Source organism: Mytilus galloprovincialis, chromosome 10, assembly GCF_965363235.1.
Source record: "Mytilus galloprovincialis chromosome 10, xbMytGall1.hap1.1, whole genome shotgun sequence".
NCBI lineage: Eukaryota > Metazoa > Mollusca > Bivalvia > Mytilida > Mytilidae > Mytilus > Mytilus galloprovincialis.
In genome coordinates, this window is record NC_134847.1 from 28,603,071 (window position 1) to 28,626,804 (window position 23,734).

Consider the following 23,734-nt stretch of genomic DNA (forward strand, 5'->3'; position numbering starts at 1 on the left):
TTTCTACGTTTGAAATCATATTTGGCTGAACTTAAGTTTAAGCAGCAGCGAAACAAAGTAAATAACATTAAAAAGCAGGTTAAAAAACACTTTTGCGCTAGTTTAAATGAAAATTGAGATGAAATCAAACAAGCAAATCCGAAACAGTAAGGGAAGATTACTAATATGCACATTAAAATCAACTGTGCGTGACGTACCACCTTTTAAGGATCCGATTCAACGTTATAATTTGGCATATGCATGATATGAGAGCTCTGAAAAGTCTGAAATATTGAATAAAAAGTTCTGTTCTATAGCTAATTTTGAGAATCCAGATAAGGATTTACCAGTCTTTAACGATCGTTGTGCTGATTTCCTGTCATCGATTGTAGTTAGTGAACAAGACGTGTACGATATAATTTCCGCACTTGATGTTAATAAAGCGGTTGGGCCTGATATTATAAGCAACAGAATTTACTTGCTGTCAGAAATCAAATTTCAAAACCATTATCTATACTATTAAATGAGAAGACCAAATTTTGTGTGTCGCTTCCCTTCCTTCCACAATTAATTAATCTTTATGCCTCTGTGTTCTATAGGTAACATGCATATTCGCATTTGTCATCCATTCTTATGATTACTCAGATTGAGTTATTTTGGGAGAAAAACGACAAAATAGATGTCCGGATATTGTTTCCGTCATCAGACTGACTTTCATTAAAAATAAGACTTCCGGTTTTAAACATGCACAAGAAGAACCAATCGTATTATATATTACAAAAATGACAAATAAATAAGCCAATCAGAGCGTTATCTATATCATGGTTTTAAGATCACAACCACAACTATTATACCTTTTTTATTTTTCGTGTTTTTCCACATGTTCAGTGAACCGTGAAATTGGGTAAAATCTCTAACTTGGCATTAAGATTAGAAAGATTAAAAAAACTATTAACGTGAAGAGGGACAGACGGAGGGACGAACGAACGAATGGACGCACAGACTAGAAAACATAATGCCCATAAATGGGGGGGGGGACATAACTGGGGGCATAATAATTTATTGTTGAAAGTGAAAGTAGTGATTTGGCCAAAATGAAAGTAGGGTACCGATAAGAGGGAGGCAGGACTTTTTCGGGACGTCGGGATCGGGTGTTTTTAAGCTCGGAATATCGGGATTGATCCTTACGGGATCCGGGAATACTTTTTTTCGAATTTCGGGATGTCGGGATATGAACTTTCGTTAAAATACGCACCTCGAGATTTCATGTTTTCAAGCCCGGGATTTCGGATCAGGGCCCGTCCGACCACCCCTCAAATTAGCCATAGTCATTTATACAAGATTCAAATCCTACCATTGGCATGTTAACAGGGCTCTCAAAAAGAAAAGCACTGATGGATTGTCCTAGAAGCATATTTCTTTAGAATAATAATGGTATATAAGCAGTTTCATTTATTTCATGTTGGAAGCGGTGCAAATTTTTAATTTGATTTGACTTTTGACCCAAAAATGCATTGTAGCAAAGGGGAAGAATTATTGTGGTATAAGGCCAGAAACACGAAATAATTGAATTTAACAGACAGGAAACAAATAACGGACTTTGGGAAAAAGAGAGAGGGCTTTTGATACCTTATATGAAATTTTCCAGACATAATATCTTTCACAAAAATTCATTCTACAACAGTTTACAAGCTGTTTATACCCGCGATTTTGCGGGTGTGTTCTAGTGTTTATTATTCAATAGGTCATTACGGGATAAAATATTCCAAAACCAGTGGAAAATTGCACATATTATTTCTATTGAAAAGTGGTGATAATTCTTTGCCCTCAAATTATAAACCTGTCTCTTTATTATTTTTGTGTGAGCAAACTTCTGGAAAAAATAGTTTTTAAAAATATTTTTAATCATTTACATTCACATAATCTATTACCAAGTTTCAATCGGGATTCATTCCTGGATATTCTACTACCCACCAATTGATTGAGTTGTATAATCATATTATAAAGTCACTGAACGACAAGCAAATTACTATTATAACATTTGTGGATATAAGTAAAGCTTTTAATACAGTTTGGATCAAAGGTCTTTTATATAAGCTCGAAAAATATGGCACTAAAGGGGATTTACTTTGATGGTTGAAAAATTACGTAACGGGACGGTCACAAAGAGTGGTTATGAAAGATTCACTATCCACATTAGGCTACTTAAGAGCTAGTATGCCCCAGGGGTCTGTACTTGGTCCATTATTATTTTTGATTTACATAAATGACATTGCAGATGATTTAAGTGGGTTCGGTAGACATTTTCCTGGTGACACATCTATTGGAAATACTGCCCCCGATGTTACAAGTCTAAACACTTAAATAGATATTGATCTAGAAAATTTGCAAAATTGGTCTGAAAAGTGGATGCTAAAATTTAATCCTAATAAAACAGCTAACATAATCTTTAATACTAGGAATATGCAGAACGTCCTTACTTTTGATTTTGGTGAAGTCGCAATAGCTTCTGTAGATACACATAAACATTTAGGTATTATTTTAAGTAGTGACTGTAAATGGAGTAAACATGTTGATAAACTGATAGAGAAGACGTCAAAACAAGTAAATGTACTGAGGAAACTAAAACTTAGACTAAAAAGGGAATACAATGTATCCTGTAAAGATGTATATGATTTTTATTCTTCCTATTTTGGAATATTCATCTGAAGTTTGGGTCAACTGTGGGCAAATTAATTCCGAACGGTTAGAAAAGATTCAAATTGAAGCTGCACGTATAGTTACCGGTTTACCATGCTATGCTAGTATCAACTCTATTTATAGAGAGACGGGATGGGAGAAATTAAGTGTCAGAAGGGAAGTTTTAAAAAAATGACCATGTTTTATAAAATTGTAAATAACCATTCACCGAATTACTTACAAGCATTGGTTCCTCCGTATGTATCAGATACTACTAATTATAACCTGCGAAATAGACATAACATAAATATACCATTGAATCGTCTATCAGTTATCAACAGTCTTTTTTTTCCATCTTCTATAACATTGTGGAATGAATTAGATTTGCATATTCGTCGAATTCCTACTTTCTCTTCTTTCAAGTTGCAATTGCAACAATTATATTGTCATAATGTAAAACCTCCTAGGTACTATTTTTATGGAGATAGACTGTTATCTATATTACACGCAAGGCTACGCAACAAATTCAGCGCACTTAGCGCAGATGTATACAAGGCCAATTTAGTACATGATGCATATTGTGCATGTTAGTGGTCTACCTTGTATCCTTTTGCGAGTTTTCAAAGAATGAATTTATACACTATTTCATATGGATGAACACTGATGGAATTGTCACTGGCCAAGCGTCATTTTCTATAGACACCTTTAAGAGACCATGTAGTATCCAAATTTTAGATTCATATCTGTGCGTCTTATATTGGCAGGGCAATTTCTCCGACTTACATCGCATAGAGCTGTTGGAGAAAAAATCGAATACATATAAATCAATCCAAAGTTTCAGTGGTATTTATGGATTTGAAGCATGGAACCATTTTCAAAGTCAAGGGATGCGTGTTGACAAAGTTGGTAATGTTATAATATCAGATTTTCGTCACCATAGCGTGTACATGATTTACAAAGATTTAAAGTACAAGAAAACATTACTGGATGCTAAATATGGACTAAATAAACCAGCGGCTATTGGTATTTTGAATGACAATATGTGGATCGCGGACGGAAATCAAATATTCATTTTCAATTTAGCCTAGACATGCACATGATGAAGTAGTTGCATCTACAACTTTGTAATTTATATAGTGGAAGACAACCTTGTATACATTTGAAATAAGTTATAAACATAAATAACTATATATTGATTTAGATATGATACTTCCTATGTGATATTATCAAAGCGTCTCTGCAAACATTACTGGTGGTTGTAGAAATTTCTTTAAATTTGCCATTCAGTTTTAAACTTGTAAACGTTAGACAGTCAGGGGCGTTACTTAAACAAGTGTTTTTTTTAATTACTTAAATAGGTATATTTAAATTATACTACACAATTCTTGAAAATAGATATAGGAAGATGTGGTTTGAGTGCCAATGAGACAACTATCCATGCAAATAACAATTTATAAAAGTAAACCATTATAAGTCAAGGTACGGCCTTCAAAACGAAGCCTTGGCTCACACAGAACAACAAGCTATAAAGAGCCCCTAAATAACTAGTTTAAAACCAGTTAAACGAGAAAACCAACTGTCTAATCTGTATAAAAAACGAGAAACGAGAAACACGTCTAGATTATATAAACAAACGACAACTACTGTACATCAGATTCCTTAGGACAGGTGCAAACATTTGCAGCGGGATTACATTTAATGGTACCACACCTTCTCTCTATTTCTGCACCAATAGTATAAATGGACTTTCCGAATTCTTAATTGTGTTTTATAAATGTTATCTCACCATGTTTTCTCTTTATTGGATAATTTACTAGAAATTATTAAGAAATTAGGTTTCAACTCCCCCATCAAAGTTGACTTTAGATGAATTTGGCTATCAACGGTTTCGGTAATTATACATCCTCGGATTTTAAATGTTTGGCTTTGAGCGTTCCCGATGAAGGTAAATCCAGAAAAGCGCTTCGGACGCATTGACATTATAAAACGTGTTGTTTTCATTTTTTTTACTGCTATAGTAAACATAATTTTATCAACATCAATAACATAATTATATATTTTTTAATGGTACTATGGCTTTTAGGTGTCTACATGTTGCACTTTTAAAAAATACAGCTGTTTTACAAACCACATCTCTGTTCTTTGGTTTACGTATTATTTTCCAGATATGATTTGTATGTTTATCTCATAGAGACATAGTTTGGTAATACTTCCAGTATTCATTCACATAATGCAGCTAATGCTACATGAATGTAGAATTCCGAGGATCGCCCAAAGTGAAGAGAGGGGTAATACATACTTTGAATATCAACTTTGTATATGCTGCTTCTCAAACAAATATCTGAAATTCTATTAGTTTTAAGATGAAATTGATATATCTGTGTAATAATAGTCATTGGTGTTTCTATTATCTGATAAGTTACAGACGTTTGAGATTAGACACAGTAAGTCAGGGTATATATTCAGATGAAATAAATGTTAAATTATTTTATCACAAACATTATTATAATAGTTGTAACTGGAGGTCAAAAACGGTTCAATTAACTAATCTGGTACATTTTTGAAAAGTTGTATAATAATTTTTAATAGAAGAAAACGCAAAGGTACAGTCAATCCTTTGGTATCATTCACATCTCTCTTACAACACGGTTATTGACAAACTCATCATAGAAACCAGGATTAAAATGTTAGATTAACAATCTTAGTAAGGTTTTATCGCTTTATCAATCATCTAATATAATTTAATTTTAGGGGACAAAGTCGAAATTTAAAAAAATTCTTAATAGATTTGATGGTCTAGTTTATTTTTACCTATTACTAACAATAACCATTCATTGTCAGTTTACCTATACATTGTGCTCAAAATAATGTATTTATACTTAGAAAAGTTCATTTTGGTTCATTTCAACAATTGAACCCATTTAATCAATAAATTCATATTACCTTATTATAAACTGGTAAACACGTATATGTATATATATTTGCATATTGAATAACACTTGAAATAATGGCGGAATCTACGTTAGAACGTTTAGAAAAACAAGAGATTGTCAAACCTCCGAAAACAGTTCATTGTAGATTCCACGAAAAATAAGAATACCAGATGTTCTGCAAGGACTGTATAGATTTCGTGTGCTTCGAAAGCCTAGGACAATTCCACCAAAAACACAATCTGTGTCGATTGAAAGATGCCGAGGAAGACATTCGAACAGAAATGAAGGTTTTGGTTTTTAAAGGAAAATATGCTGAACAGCTTAATGCACTGAGTGATCAACTGTCGGAGGATAAGAAAAAAACTAGTACAGGACGAGGAACGTTTGAAAAAGGAAATAAGATCTAGTGTAGAACAAATGAAACAAAAAAAAAAAACGATTTGTCAGTGGAAAATTATACATTTGAAAACAATCATAACAACACTACAAGATCATGAAATACAAGTCAATATTTTGCAGGCTGAAACTGACAACTTTGATGTTAATAAGCTTCATGAATGTAGTCTTAGATGGAAATTTTGTCTGAAATGAAGTTTTTCTCCTCAAAGTGTGCTAAAATTAGTAATCAACCACTACCTGGTTTTAAACAAATTTGGGAGTTTTCAATTGGAAATTTAATTCAAACGTCAAATGACAAACTTTACGCTGAGTCAATAGCATTGTCAACATGCCCTGATGTATCAACACAGACAGATTTTCAAGAACATGTTGAAGATGCAGAGACTGAATGGTACGATACTGAAGACTTTGAGGAAGGAGATGCAATAGAAAGTTCATCCGATGAAGTTACTGATAAATATCCGATTAGTTTCAAATTAAAGCAGGATATAACGATTGTTGAAAAAATAGTTCCTAGCTCTGAAACGAATGTTTGGAGACTGGCAAACGGGACATTTCTTAAAATTGTTAACAATTCCTTAGACAACAATGTGTATGCAGATAACGTTAATGATTTTGAAGTAATTTGTTTTAAATGATGCATGTGTCTTGATTATCAGTGGTCAACACTCTTTTTATAATGAAACTATTAGCAAATAGGCGCCTTGTTACGTTTACAAATATAGGAGGAAATGGTAGAACGCCGTATTGTATTTGTATTTCTGATGATGATTTTTTAGTAATTAACCTTGTATCTTGTTCCGTGTATCCAAAGGATGAGTATACAAACTATGTTGTTTGGATGGGATGAACACAAACGGAATTGTCATTTTCAAAATACAATTTTCAGAAACCATGTTGTATCCAAATTTTAGATTCGTTTCTGTGCGTGTTACATTGTACTGGCACATCGAACTTGAATCACTTAATGCTGTTGGAGAAGATATCCGACAAATGTAATTTAATTAAAAGATTCAATGGTATTTATGGATTTAATGCAAGTAGCCATTTTCAAAGTCACGGGATGTGTGTTTACAAAGCTTGTAATGTTATCATTTCAGATTTCCGACACTATAGCGTGTATATACATGGTTGACAAGGATTTATAGTACAAGAAAACATTAGTGGATGCTAAAAATGGACTTGATAAACCAGCGGCTATCGGTATTTTAAATGACCCTATGTGGATCGCGGACGGATATCAAATATCCATTTTCAATTTAGCAGATACTTGAAAAAGCTGCATCAACAACTTTGTAATACATATGACGGAAGACAACATTGTACACATTAGTAATAAGTTATAAATAGAACCATACAAACTAATTCTTCAGATTAGTTGTTGTACAAAATAACTATGGGCTTTGCTCATTGTTGAAGGCCGTACGGTGACCTATAGTTGTTAATTTCTGTTTCATTTTGATTTCTTGTGGAGAGTTGTCTCATTGGCAATCATACCACACCTTCTTTTTTTATATGGTAATAATCTATACTTCCTCTGTGATCTCATTTTAGCGAGTCTGCAAACAATTCAAAAACTTAAATTTTGATATTTGACCAGACTTGTGACATTGAAAATTTATTTAAAAAATACTGTTTGACTTTGAGTTGAATTTTATTTTCAGGTGTAAAAAAACTGTTATCATGTTAAACACGTTTTTAGTATTAATCATGTTAATACAAAGACGGGTTTCTTCAAATTATCCAACACGATTACCTACCAGAATATGCAAGACAAAATGTTGCTACCGGTAGGCAGTCTGCCTTCAAACATTTGTCAAAGTGTGTCTGTTACAAATACATACATTTACCAATGATAATTTGAAAAATTTACAAATTAAAACGAATATCATTTTTTTTTAGTTTTCAGTATTCATTCATTTTATTCCTTTTGGACTAAACCAATTGATCATATCCTTTTTGTAGCCCGTACCATCGACACGGTAAAGTGTTGTGGTGTATATGAATAGATTTTCATTGCATGCTTTACTAGTAATCTTATATATATATATCAACAAGGAACTTTTAAAGGCACAGAAACTCAATTTGATCAAGTCACTTGGAAATATAGGGATTTCACCATTCGTTAACAATGTAGTGTCCTTGAAAATAATTTGCATTTTTAGTGTTGATTTATAGTCGTTAATATTTGTTCAGATTATTATTGAGGCTTGTCCAATGGAATTTGATTTATTGGTAATATTTTTTTGTTTTCGAACAATTGATAACCATTCTTTTGAAATTGAGGACGACATGTCCTGAGACAGAGCTGCTGATAATGTCGTTTTAAAGATGACTGCGTCTTATTGCTGGGTTTTAATGAATTATATATAATAAAATTCGTTTCACATAAACGACTAGTGAGCTTGCAGATGTTTGTAAATGAGTTATTATCCGTATTAGTTGTGCATAACAAAAGATGATTTGGTCATGTTAATAGTAGTTTATCTAATGTATGTCAGGAAATGAAAGACAAGGATAGAATAGTAAACACAGTATTCTACAGATGGTCACCGATGGCATAATGATTATCCAGACATCCTTTACTGAACAAGTTTTAATAATGCTGAAAATTTATACGTGTTAGATTCACATGTTTATGTATTTGATAAGCAATTGGAATTGCTGCAAGAAAAGGACTTGTGGGTATTGATTCCGTTATGCATGCGTTTTGATTAGTTATGCGTATTCCAATATACATGTATACAAATTATTGATACATTTTTAATCATGATGTCAGTCCTGTTTACTGCAAGTGTAGAGTTAATGATTTATATGACTCAATGGATAAAACATTTGTAAGGTAAACGTAATGGACAAGCAAACCATTGCACACACGTTGACGTAAATATCGCCGTATTTCGACAGGAAACATTGAACTTGAATGTTTGCTGTGATATACCTTGAAAACAATATTTTCATTGATCATAAACAGACTGCTATTCACTTTGTTAAGACTAAAAGAGATAATGTAACTGTTAGCATTCAAAAATACATAAATTATATTTCTTATTTTTAGAAACGAAAGCCCTTTTTGTATACCTTCAAATGTTTATTCTCCTTTTTCTATGGAAGGTTAATATTTTTTTAACATGAATCATGCGTAAATGATTTTAAAATGTTCAACTCCTCTAAACCGTCCAGAAAAAAACAAAGACAAATTCAAAAAAACAGTTTGAATATTCCAGTAAAATTGCAAATAAGTTTGAATTGAACGATTAAAGACACATTTCTTATTGAATGTCAAAAATGATAAATTACAACGTTTTCATAGTAATCATGATAATTTCATAAGCATTTGGGTCATTGTTGTTTGTTTTCTGCAATACATATATTATTAAATGTTAAGAAAGTATAAACTTTGAATTTGTGTTACTAAGATACAATCTCATTGCAACTATTACGAAGACATGACAGAAGTGCCTTTAGAGATGACGACGAATATATTCTAACTGTCGAAACTATATTCCTGTCCTTTGTTTTTTTAAAGTGACGTAGCGTATTAGAATCAACCCAGGGTTTATGCTTACACGCGAAACACTACATGTGCAATACTTGGAGCAGGAAATATTAAACTTTCCTGAGCACCTCATATAACCCCCAGTTTTTTTATGGGGTTTACATGTGTATATTGCTCCGTCTTTAATTTTCTATGTCACCATTGCACATTTTATTGTCTTTTGAACATTTTCATTTTTCGCCATGGCATTATCAGATTGTTTTCGTCTCATGAGTTTGAATAATACTTTGATATCTTTCGCCTTTCTTTTCTGCCAATGTAGCATTTACATATTACGTTTTGATTGTTAGTATTTTGTATTGGGCATTCTAATTTTTGAATCTTTAATCAATTCGCGAAATATGACATTATAGGGAACAATATATTAAACTTTTATTGCTTTTATTGATAATAAGCCTTTAAATTAGTTTATTCCAGATCATTAGCCATTTATTCATTTATTACAAGTCACTTAAAAAGGAACTAATCAGTTTAAATGCATGCTTACTTGCACTTTAAATACAGGTTAAAGTTACTGATTAAAAAACATTCCTAATTCGCTGATGTGTAGGAATCTAAATATCAAATTAGAACATTGTAATTAAGAAAACTCCTTGACTTGTTTTTGTTTTCCAAAATGTACATCAAATAGTGCATGTACAATGCTTAGCTTTACTTTTGTTATATTTCTTTCAATAAAAAAATGCATTTTGATATTCAATTCCCTTAATAAGGAATAAGCTCTTAAAACAACAATTAAGAGTAATGTGGTCTTCAGATAGATAAGTAAAAATATTGCTGAATAATAGTTTTTGCACCATTTTTATTTTACGTTTGGGTTTGCCAATGTTACATAATAATGCAAATCTTATATAAACTTAATGCGCACCAGGTGTATACAAATATAAGCAGTATCTGTGATCCAACTTTTGATTCATTGCATCAACATCCAATAATATTTATTTTGTATAAACACTGTAAAACTAATACCTACAGATCGAAAGGTTTTATAACTCTGATGATTGCTTTCATCTCAATAAACTTTAAAATCTTTACGACGGACAAAATAGTCAATAAAACATATGATAGTACTGTTGTATCAAATCTTACTTAGGTTACCCATGTCAATATACAGTTGGGTGCAGACCAAGACTTACATAAAGTAAACGCAAGTTAACGCGGCGTGCACATATTTCGTTAGTTAACTTTAAATTTCGCGTTTACTAGTAAACGCCCGTTTACTTCATTTACGTTAACGCGGTCAAAATGGAAATTTCTAATGTCTACTCGAGTAAACGCGCGTTTACTCTGTGTCCGTTTAGTCAGTAGTAAACGGCCGTTTACTTCAGATTTTACAAGTTTAATTTTACGTGCACGTAAAAGTAAACGGGCGTTTACTACAGATTTCTAAATTGTATTTTTACGTGCACTTGAAAGTAAACGCGCGTTTACTTTTCGCGTTAACTAATTGTGTATATTATAAAGTAATCGTCGCGTGCATTTGTACATTTATTTATGTTGTTAAAATGACTTAATATTTTACGTATTTGTGTTTTAAACCTTAACATTCAAAAACACTTTTTATTACAAATATAAACATTTATTAAATTGCAAAAAAAAAAATCAGTTCCAAAAACTTTCAACAGCGGCTTTTCTACTTTTTCTGTTCAAAATTTACATGTACAAATATCAACTCACAAACCGGCATATTTAAAAAAAAAATATGCTAAAATTGATTAACGAATGTAAACTGAAAGTCTTGTAGGTTTTACAGTTCCAGGACGAATTTCCATTTTGTTCTTATATGCAATTATTAATTTTCAATAAATTAATTAATTAAAGAGGTGTCATTTCATTAAATGCAATCGTCAATATGTTGATCGAAAATGGACAGATGAATATTTTGATGTACCTTATCGTGTGATATATTAGGTCAGTGTATTTAGGATACGAGGACAATCTGCGTTAACGCGCGTTTACTACAAACAGTAAACGGGCGTTTACTTTATTATACAAAATTGGAAGACACGCCTTTTTCGCGTAAACGCGAAGTAAACGCCCGTTTACTTTTTACAAAATTAGAAGACGCGCGGTTTTTGCGTTAACGCGGAGGTAAACGCGAAAGTAAACGCCCGTTTACTATTTATGTCTACTAAAATTTCGGAGTTAACGCAGAGTTAACGCGGCGTTTACATGAAGTGCACGCGAGTAAACGCCGCGTTAACTTTTAAGGCCCGTTTACATGTAATGCTTGGTCTGCACCCAACTGTAGGTATCAATAATGAAGTACGAACTTACGGAGCGTATCGGGTAAGCGAATGTTTCAGTGGTTTCGTGTTGACCAATTAGTTCTGTATTGAATTTTTTGTGGGGGAGGGGGACCTTACCTTGCTCGTCGTGGTATTTGTCTGCCTTAATTTGACTTATGGTTATGTTAAGGATGTTTGCTTCTCTACTTTTTGAATTTTTGCCAGATTTTCGGAATACTCTGGTTTTATCCATGCATTAACATTAAAAAAAAATGCCCACTGACCCCTACTTTTCTTTTCATATTTTTATTACATATTATTTAAAAAGCCATATTTTAAAATTTATTGAAATCTTTGTTATTTTTTCATAGTTATTTAAACAAAAAAAAGTGCCAATGTTAAGTGAAAGAAAAATCTAGAGAGAATTATTTCCCGCCAAATTTTCAACGGCTTATTTCTCGAAAACAAGCACACGGACCCTCCATTTTTTTTCTGCTTTTCTAGTTTCTTTATTTATATACTTTCAATTTATAAGTCTTTTAAAAAGCTTGTTATTTTTAAACAGAGTAGCGAACATCCTAAAAGCTCATTTGGCTTATTTTTTTCAATATTTCATAAATTCTTTAACCTCTTTCAGTAACGGGCCTTTTTGTGATAAGTTTAGCAGGGTTTTTATTAGTCTTTTTCGTGCAATCTTGTGTTTTATATTCATTTAAGCAGAAAATTTTCATCTATTAAAATTGGATGTGAAAGAATATCTAAACATCAAAATTCACAGGGACTGTAGGACTGCAGCATCACAATTCTCCACTGCATAGTTCATGTTATTAATTTATCATTTACTTTCAGTTAAGTATGTATTTGTTGAAAACAGGTTTTACAGTTCATTTATACTTTTAAACTCATTGAAATCGATATTTAACTTTTACAACAAGCCACCGAGAAAATATGTCGTAACAGATGTTGAATAATAGTATACGTTATAATGAGAGAAAAAATCAATACAAAATCAATAATGGCATACTACCTCATTATAACCAGGTATTAATGTATAGGCATATTACGTTACACTTCTAATAATGGCGGCTTATACATTATACAGTGCAGAAATACAAGAAGATCTCAACTCTACAAAGACACTTCGTTGTAGATTCCACGACAAAGAAGGATGTCAGCTATTCTGCAATGACTGCAAGGATTTCGTATGTTTTGAATGCTTAGGACAACTACATCAAAAACACGATATATGTGGAATACAAAATGCAGAGGAAAATATCAAAAAAGAAATAAGGAACGTATTATTAGAACACAATTTCATTGAAAAACTTAACATTCTAAGTGAAAATTACATTGAGAAAAAGAAAGAGCTATTTCAGGACGAGGAAAGTTTTAAACGCGAAATAAGGTCAAAAGTGAAAAAAGTGAGGAAACAGCTTCATTTGTCAGAGGAGTTTTTGCTGTCAGAGGTACGTTGTAAATTCAAAGGCTATCAAACAACATTAGAAGAACAGGAGACAATGGTCAACAATTTACGAACTAAACTTACTTATTTAGTCGTTGATAAACTTAAAGAACACAATTTTGACTATATCATGAAAACATTGTCCGAAATGAAATTATACTCCTCTACCTGTTACATACACAAAAAAGATCAACAAGCTGTTTTCACAGCAGGTATATCTGTTTTAATTGAAAATTTGATTAGAGCAACGGATGAGAAATCTATATCAAAAGGTTCTACACTATTAAATTCTTCATTTTCTAATACTGCAACCCAAACAGATCCTGTCGAAGACTCAGATACAGAATGGTTTGATGCTGAAGACACATGTACAGCGCCAGTTGATTTAGTCGAAAACTCCTCGAATGAATATAAGAACGACTTTGAAAGAATTATTTATCTTCCCTGTAGTATGAACCATGTGAACAAAATAGAACTTATTTCCGAAAAAGAAGCGTGGCTACTTTCAAATAGGAGATTGTTTAAAATTGTTGACCATTCTTTTCAAAACAGTGTTTATGCACATGATGTGAACGATTTTGTTGTGCTAAAGGATGGATGTGTGCTGATTCTAAGTGTAAAACACTCCTTTTTATACAAGCTTCATACTGATGGACGTCTTCTAACATTTGCAAATGTAGGAAAAGCAGATAGAACGCCATACTGTTTGTGTGTTTCCGAAAATGATATATTAGTTATTTACCTTTCCTCATCTAATGGATGTACAGACTTTTTACTATTTATGGACACGGATGGAATGTTTATATCTGAAGCATCTGTTTCTAAGAGGTCTATTTGCACACCAGTTTTAGTCCGACTTTTAGAACCGTATCTATGCGTGTTATACCATGTATACCATGCCAACAGAAGTAAAATCGTTCAACGCATAGAACTTTTGAGGAAAAAGGATGATACGTATAGCCCATTCAAGTCTTTCAGTGGCATGTTTGGATATCAGCCTTTCTTACATTTTCAATGTCATGGGATATATTTTGCGAAGGATTTCAATATAACTATTTCAGATTTTCATCATCATAGGGTGTATGTGCTTGACAAAGAATTGAAGTACAAGAAAACATTATTTGGCGCAATTGATGGACTGAATCATCCGGCGGCTATCTTCTTATATGTTAACTCAAAATTCTATGGTGTAGTTTAAGCTTTTTTCGGAGAAATTGGGTTTTCTTTGCATAATCTATACAAAATCTGTCAATTTTGAACACCGTGTAGCGTGAAAATAAGCCCGGTGACCCATTCTTTTTATTATTATTTTTTTAAAAGGTATGACATAAACTACATTTTGGCAAATTATTAAAAAATTCTATGGATCAAAATTTAGACACCCCATCTACCTTAAAATGGTTCACTACTGACATTAATTTCCCCCTATTATATCCAGTCTTTGAATGAACCTGTTTTTTAAGGTTGCATATCGAGAAATTCATTACCTTACAGAGAAACTTCTATAATGTTTCATTTTATATCGTTAGTGTATTGAGGTCCTATGTGAAATTACCCATTTACCCGAAGCGATGATAATACGACTCCCCATACTACATGTATGTTGCAAAGAAGTACACCGACCTTTATTGACGTGTTAGATAGGATTGATATATTAGTTGTTTAAAAGGATCCTAACACCGGCAACCGCTACAGCAGTAGATTAATAAAGTTCCCGATTCCCTCTATTAAACACATGTAATTGCATTTTGCTATCGTGAACAGCATATTGATGATATTTGTATCTTCTGTTTAAATAACCAGTTGTAAAACAACGAATTTTGCAATATTATACAACATATCTTATTCGTAGTTATCATTGCATCTTGAGTACCAATAGCTGGTAATGTGTTGTTATCAAACACATATGTGGTCGTTCGCAAAAACACCCGTATAGAGCAATACGGTCTCGCAGACTTTATTGGCTGTGCATTTTCTAAAAGTACTCAGTATGGTATCGGAATGAAAAAGAGAACGTTTTGATACACGTTAAATTTTTTTACCGCTTAAGTTAATGTATTGTCCATGGAAGTTTTTATTAGCACACTAAGTGGTGATGAATATTTAGTAGTTACATATTTCAACATGGTATATAGATGCTTATCTATTTCGTTTTCAAAGTATTGTATAATTTGACCGGTTCTTCTATTCTTATTGTTTGAAATGAATGTTATGTTTCTGCTACTTTGATTCATTTGATTATAATGTCGGTTGCTGTTTACTTATCTATGATTTATTGGTCTTGTGCATGCCTAAGGCCTTTGGTTGGTGTAAACTTCCAAAAATAAGTGTATGGTGAGATAGTGTATGGCATATGGTTCAATGGTAGAAGTGTGTGGTTCTACGATGTATGGTGTAGAGGAATTGTGCAATGGTGTATGGGGAATGGTGTTATTGCGTACCGTGTATATACAGTGTGGTTATCAAAGTTTAAAAGTAGGCAAAATATTGATAAGAAGTGATTTTTTATTTTATACATTTATTTACAATATTTTAATAAAAAATCGTCTTTTTTTGAATATATAGATAATCTTTGAAATTAAAAAAACATTATGGGTTATATGGATCGTATAGGTAGAGTGTGTAAGGTGTATGGTAAAAAGGTGTAACGTGTATGGTGTAATGACACAGGGTGTATGGTGTAATGGTGTAGGGTGAATGGTGTAATGGTGTATGGTGTTAGTGTACACCATTCAAGGACTGAAATAAAGTCCACTGAGTATGACACTATTAATTTATAATGATCCAATAGATATTTGGTTTTGTGAAAGTTAAAATATAGATTCCACAACTGCAACAAGTGTGTTACGATATTTCTCCACTCGAGACACTCACATTTAACTTTTTTTTTTAATAATTAAAATTTAACTGTCGAGAGTGGATAAATATCGTAATTCACGAGTTATGGTGGTTGAATCCGTTTCTCGTATGATTTTTGTCCTTACTTTTAAAAGATTTCAAGAAAGTTGTTTTGTGTGACGTCATCAGGCATGGTCGCTTTTTTCTTGACGTCACAAGAGGAAAATTCAGAAGAAACCAAAAAAAGTTAACGTCACAATTGAATTTCGACCAATCATTTGCCGAGAACAGAATTTTCACTAGTGAGGAGAAATATTTTTCGCAGACTGATAAAAAAAAATATCACAAAAATTAAAGAATGTGAAATATCTTAATATTTGAATTTGATTTTCGTTTAATTTGGTTATTTCTGTGTTAACGTGTCGTAAATATGATGTAACGATATAGGACAACTGTTATAATTCAAATTTGTTGTAGGTTTGTTTGTATAAATAAATTCATGCATGCAATACATAAAGAATATCTGCCGAAAATATACATTAATGTCTATTATTTTATATTTCAAAAAAACATAAGAAGTTTTCATATTAATTTCCAGATATTTTAGTGTGAATTGTTAGTAATTTATATGTGTACATGGTTTAACGACTTAGATATATTGGTTTTTGACTTTAAGGCAACGACTGTCTAACGTCTTTAAACCGATAAATTATTCATTCATGTCCACGTTCTAAATTGTATACTTCCGTTTTATGGTTTTAGTTCAAAGCTATAAGATGTACCCAAAAAATAAGGCTTAACAATGACTTAAGGATGTACTTAGGTGAGGTTTTGAAATTTGTGTCAAATGTTCGGACTCCTTGGTGTTTTTCCATATCATACAATGTAAAATATTTTGTCCCATAACACCCATTTATTTGTTCATATTAGACTGAAGGGAAAACGGTACTATTTATTCTGCCATTGGCGACAATGTTAACATTTTCTAAATTTACCACTTTTTAAGATAAAAACCTGGATAAAACACTTATATGTTGTGTTAGTACTTTATTACTCTGTTTTAAAAATTAAAGCCAAATAGTATCATGACCAACTTCCAACGGAGCTTGTTTATGTTATCCATGCCCACCGTCATTTTGCACCAAATTTATGAAATTTTGCAAGTCTTTTCGAATAATTCTCTAGAAAATATTTCAATAGGTTTTAAAATTTATATTGTAAATATACACACTGCAGTTATGCATAGATAAATAAAAAATATATTGTACCCTTACATCCAATCACAGCGCTTTTAATTTGACTTCCTTCACCTGCCTTGGGTACACAAAAGGCCAACCTAATGCTGGGAAAATTAAATACTACCGTTTTCCCTATACTGTGACATAAAGATATAAAGAATTCTTATGACATTATTAATGCAATACTGGGCTATTGTGAAAACCTTGGCTATAATAAATACTTGTATGTCCCCAGTACTTAAAGAAACATAGATCATTTTATGTCCCCACCCCTACATGCTGGTTTACCTCATTCTCTACTTCTTTCAGAAAAGCCTTAATAAACAACCTGTATCCAATCATATCTTATCTTATTTAAAAAGAATGATAAATAGTTCCATTTAAACAGATAAAATGGACAGTTCCATTCAATTTGTATTCATTTTATCAAAAATTTACAAGAAATGCACAAATTCAAGATTTTTCATACTAATCTCCATTCCATGCTTTAGTATATGCCATATTGTGGTTAAAATTTTTAGAGCTTGTTATAAAATCTATTATTCTGTCTTGAGATGATGAAAACAAAGATCTTAGACACTTTAAACATTAAATATGCAAACTACTCAGCTGTAAAGTTGCCTTTGTTGCCTGTATTAATCAATGAAAAAGCTGAATTATGTCCCTTGGGAGTATTAGTTTCCAACAAAAGTCCTTTCAAACAGTAGGAAATGAAAAATTATTTATGTCTGATATAATAAAAGAAAGAAACTACAAAATGAGGCACTTTTGAAATATTTGCTGCATGCATTATCAAGAATGTGAACAATTCTTTACACAGGAGAGTATAAATTCTATGTAAATTTAGCCTCGAGTGGGCCTCTTTTTTCTTAGATGAACAATTCTAACACTGAAAATGCTTTCAATGTGACCAAATATTGCCAAATTCCATAAACAGTACAAACTAAACCAGACTATTTCCCATTTTAATAGATTATATTTACAGAAATACCCAAGTTATACATTTAGGGAATTACGCAGCAAAAAAGGCAAACATTTCAGTAAAAAATATTTGTCGCGACTTGAATTCTGGTGTTTCCATTTGAAAAAAATCATTGCGAAAGGTGAAATCAAATACAAAAGAACTATAATATGGTGCATTTTACACAATATAGTTAATATTGACATCCTAGAATAAAGTTTTATATCATTACCAATCATTTTGACCTATCATGATGACTCAGCACTTTTCTCAACACAGTATTGTTCTCAGTGAAAAATTTCTATTCTTTGTGATAAAAATCAAATGTACTAATCAAAAGCTTCAAAATAGTATAAAAGAATTGAAGTTTGAGTGACTTTGATTTCCCTTGCTATCTTCAGTATAGGGAAAACGGTACTATTTATTCTGCCATTGGCGACAATGTTAACATTTTCTAAATTTACCACTTTTTAAGATAAAAACCTGGATAAAACACTTATATGTTGTGTTAGTACTTTATTACTCTGTTTTAAAAATTAAAGCCAAATAGTATCATGACCAACTTCCAACGGAGCTTGTTTATGTTATCCATGCCCACCGTCATTTTGCACCAAATTTATGAAATTTTGCAAGTCTTTTCGAATAATTCTCTAGAAAATATTTCAATAGGTTTTAAAATTTATATTGTAAATATACACACTGCAGTTATTCATAGATAAATAAAAAATATATTGTACCCTTACATCCAATCACAGTGCTTTTAATTTGACTTCCTTCACCTGCCTTGGGTACACAAAAGGCCAACCTAATGCTGGGAAAATTAAATACTACCGTTTTCCCTGAATAGCTCATGAAAGGTCATTTACCAAAATTTTAGAAGGTTCTTGATTTTCTTTCTTTTGTTTTGAGACCCAAATTATACCAATGCAAATATAAGGTAAAAGTCCAAGTCAGCCTTTTCCCGCCATATTTTAAATATCAAATATCTCGAAAAGGAGGTCCATGACTTATCAATATTTTTAGCTTATCTTTATCCATAATTTATGCACTACCAGCTAATAATATCAATTTTCATTTTTTAATTTCTTAATTTGTACCTAACCTCACCTAAGTACATCCTTAATACAGTATAAGTGCACTTCTTGTGGTTAATAATTCAAAACTTGTATACATTTGATAATACGGCTTCGAATATTCACAGTTGAAAAAAACAACAATAATATGAAATTTATTCCCTCAAACCTAAGTATGTGTATAAACTTACTCGGAAAATTCCACCACATAATTTAAAGAAGTAAATACGAAATTTAATTAGAAGTATAGCGAAAGGAAAGGAGGTGTACGAATGCACGGTTTCGATATCAGCGAACTAAAGTGTGTAGCTTGCATTTATCTATAATGAACATACTTAATACGGTATTGTTGTTTTAATTTAATTAATTGAGAAAAACAATTTATTACATAGTTTCACCTCGTGTTTGATCTTTTTTTTAATATATATTCTGCATTTGATAAAAGTAACATTCCATATCACAAGTAAATGCATTAAATACCGGGTATTAAACATTATTGTTAAGTAATTAATTTTATTGATTTATTTAGAGCTGTGTCACAGGAAGCTGTTGAACACACATAGTTTGTTATAATATTTGATGATCGACCTCATCAATAAATAGGCATTAAATGAATACGAAAAGTTTTTTTTCCAGAAATGATATACATTTATTTTAGATTGTTCCCCTTTAATCGTGTTTCATATTTGCTAGTGCGATATTAATGATAGTTGTGAATTTGCATTTTAATATTAATACTCATCCATAGTTTTATCTTAAATCTTAAAAAATAGAGTCAATCGTTTTTTAAGCTATGCACTAGAAGTTGACTTAAAATAATATTTATTGACTATCAGAACAATGACTATGATGAGTTCTTTTTTAAAAGATCAGTGAATTCATCTTTGATTACGTAGTCTTTTTGTTATTTCATGTTTATTTATTAAGAGTTATATCTCGTCTATAGATACACCAGCATTGTTCAGTTTTTGGTATGACTATACATTTCACTTCTTCGATATACAACTAACAAAAGTTATTTCCTCTGTAAAAACGGTTTCTTTCTCCATTTAAATTGTATACCTTAAAACATAATTATTTACATTTACCAGAAGTGTGTATATTTTTGTATTTGGCGGCTTTTTATTCAAGGTCATTATTGTTTATGAAATTGTTTAATATCTCACAGCGTTAACTATTGTTATCTTTATTTTTTCAACCCTTAATTGATAGATTTTGTATTTACATTGTATCATAGATCAAATCTATTCGTTCAGTGTATAATGACGACTTCAGTATGTATATTAATGAAATTTATCCTGTTGAACTTACTTTAAATAAAGCTAATACTAACAATGACCACTGCCCTTTTCTCGATCTTGATATCTTTATCACTAATGGAAAGCTGAATACTAAAATTTATGATAAAAGGGATGATTTTTCATTTCCTATCGTTAATTATCCGTTTTTAGATGGTGACGTTCCCTTGTCACCATCTTACGGTGTTTATATATCTCAACTTGTACGATTCGCTCGTGTATGTAACAATGTTTTAGATTTTAACGAGAGAAATTTATGTATTACTGAAAAATTATTACACCAGGGTTTTCGATATCACAAACTAGTCAAAACATTTACTAAATTTTATCATCGGTATAAAGACATTATTCGTAAATATAGCTCAACATGCAGACTTTTAATACGTTCAGGTATTTCACATCCAATTTTTTATGGTAATATTCTTTATAAAGCACAAAGGTGTCAGTATTCACCTCAGAAACTTACAAAACCTTTGAATAGACTTATTAAGAAGGGATATAATTACGATACTGTTGTCAAGTCATTAAAGATTGCATATTTTGGCGTTAATATTGAGTCATTGATAAGGTCTTTGCATCGGAACTAAACACATTTATTCTAAAAACAGTTGTTGGCATGACACGGGTTATGTTCTTCTCATATATGTTATGATGGTATGATACTAAACCCCTAACGGGAAGGATTGTGCCTGATGTTCATATGATGAAATCATAATCTTTCAGTCAGTTTAGTTGAAGTCTGGAGCTGGCATGTCAGTTAACTGCTAGTAGTCTGTTGTTATTTATGTATTATTGTCATTTTGTTTATTTTCTTTGGTTACATCTTCTGACATCAGACTCGGATTTCTCTTGAACTGAATTTTAATGTGCGTATTGTTATGCGTTTACTTTACTACATTGGTTAGAGGTATAGGGGGAGGGTTGAGATCTCACAAACATGTTTAACCCCGCCGCATTTTTGCGCCTGTCCCAAGTCAGGAGCCTCTGGCCTTTGTTAGTCTTGTATTATTTTAATTTTAGTTTCTTGTGTACAATTTGGAAATTAGTATGGCGTTCATTATCACTGGACTAGTATATATTTGTTTAGGGGCCAGCTGAAGGACGCCTCCGGGTGCGGGAATTTCTCGCTACATTGAAGACCTGTTGGTGACCCTCTGCTGTTGTTTTTTATTTGGGCGGGTTGTTGTCTCTTTGACACATTCCCCATTTCCATTCTCAATTTTATCACTTGTGTTAATAGTCTTTTGATTGAGTTAAGCCTTTTCAATTGACATTTCATAGTGTTTCGTTCTATGTTGTGATGTATCACTATTGTTTCATATAAGGGTGGACGTTTGTATCTATTAAAACGTTTAAACCTGCTCCATTTGTTTGCACCTGTTCTAAGTCAGGAATCTTGTGTTAAGTAGGTTGTTAGTTGATGTGGTTTATAAATGTTTCTCCTTTCATGTTTTATATAAACACATGGAAAAAAGTATTGCAACACCATATTGAAATTGAAATTAAAGACACACTCTTTATTTTTTTTTGTGAAATAATTTGTTAAAGTAGAACTAGTTAAACATTATTTAAATATCACCTCAGTTTATTCAATATATATCGACTCGTGAGTTCTTCTCTGCACATGCAGATACTGTACCCGTAAACAACAAAACAGATGTTTTTATCCTCCTCATTGTTTTCAACACTTTAAATAACCAAGTTTATAAAGTTTTGTGATTGACACCCTGTAATGGGTCCTGCACCACTCTTAACTGCAGCAAGATGGCAGATTATCAGCATAAAAAAAGCAGGTATGTAGCTGTGACAACTGCACGTATGGTTGGTCATCACCATTCCACTATAAGTCACTTTGAGAATAAAAATCAGGCAAAACACGATGTTTAAGACCTTCCGATATCAAAAACACCCCTACACCATCTGCTAGGGAAAATCAAGCATAATGTAGGTTGGTCAGAAGGAAACCCATTGCATACAATACAATCATAAAAAGAGAGTGGTGGCCATACAGGAGCCTTTTCACAAGAAATGTTCGAGATCGACTAATCGATACTGGTTATCGTCGATAAGACCATTTCGGGGACCTTTGCTTACGAACAGACACACAGTTGTCCGTATCCAATGTAGTGCAGAGCTCGCCAAAGTTGGAAATTAGCATCGTGGAAGAAGATCCACTTTTCCTATTGAATTCGGTCCATCTTCCTTGGTACGATCGTAGCCTGGAATTGAACCATATCTAGCATATATAGGACACTATTGGGCGTAAAGTGCGCGAAAGGACACCCCAGTTCAAACACGTAATGAAATAAACAATGCCCTTCATCAGAAATGGTTGCTGCCACCTCAGCAACAAATTAGTTGATTTATGGCAGGAATCAGAAGACATTAAGAGGCGGTTATCCGTTTGAATAGAGGCTGCGCATAAAGGATTAATTCTATGGCGTATAACGATCAACCATGATGTAAACAATCATCTTAAGATTAATTTTGAAATGTCTGACATTGTAAAGTTCGACTACAGTAAAAGATGTAAAATGCATTTTTTTGTACAAAAAACACTTCATTTATTTATTAAAATTGTGATTAGATAAATATTTTTCCTTACAATTTTTTGTTCGTTTAAATCATGTGTAAATGCCAATGTTATCATAATCTATGTTTCAATATTATTTTACAAATATTTTATCATATTCCATCCAAAATAAGAGGCTGATTTTTCCAGTTTTAAAAAATCCAGGTATTGCAATACTTTTTTCCATGTGTATAGATTTGACCGTTTGGTTAAACCCTTTGAATGGTTTTATACTAGTAATTTTGGGACCCTTTATAGCTTGCTGTTTGGTGTGAACCAAGGCCCCGTGTTGAAGACCGTACTTTGGCTTATAATGATTTAATTTTACAAATTGTGACATGGATAGAGAGTTGTATCATTGGCACTCACACCATATATGTCTATATCTACTGACCGCTCTCAAATTGTTTATCTCTATAAAAATTATAAATAATAAAACATGTCAAGTATATCATTTTGTTTTCTTGTTTAGAATTGTTATGTTCTTTGTGTCCTTTAATTAGGAAGTAACAAAC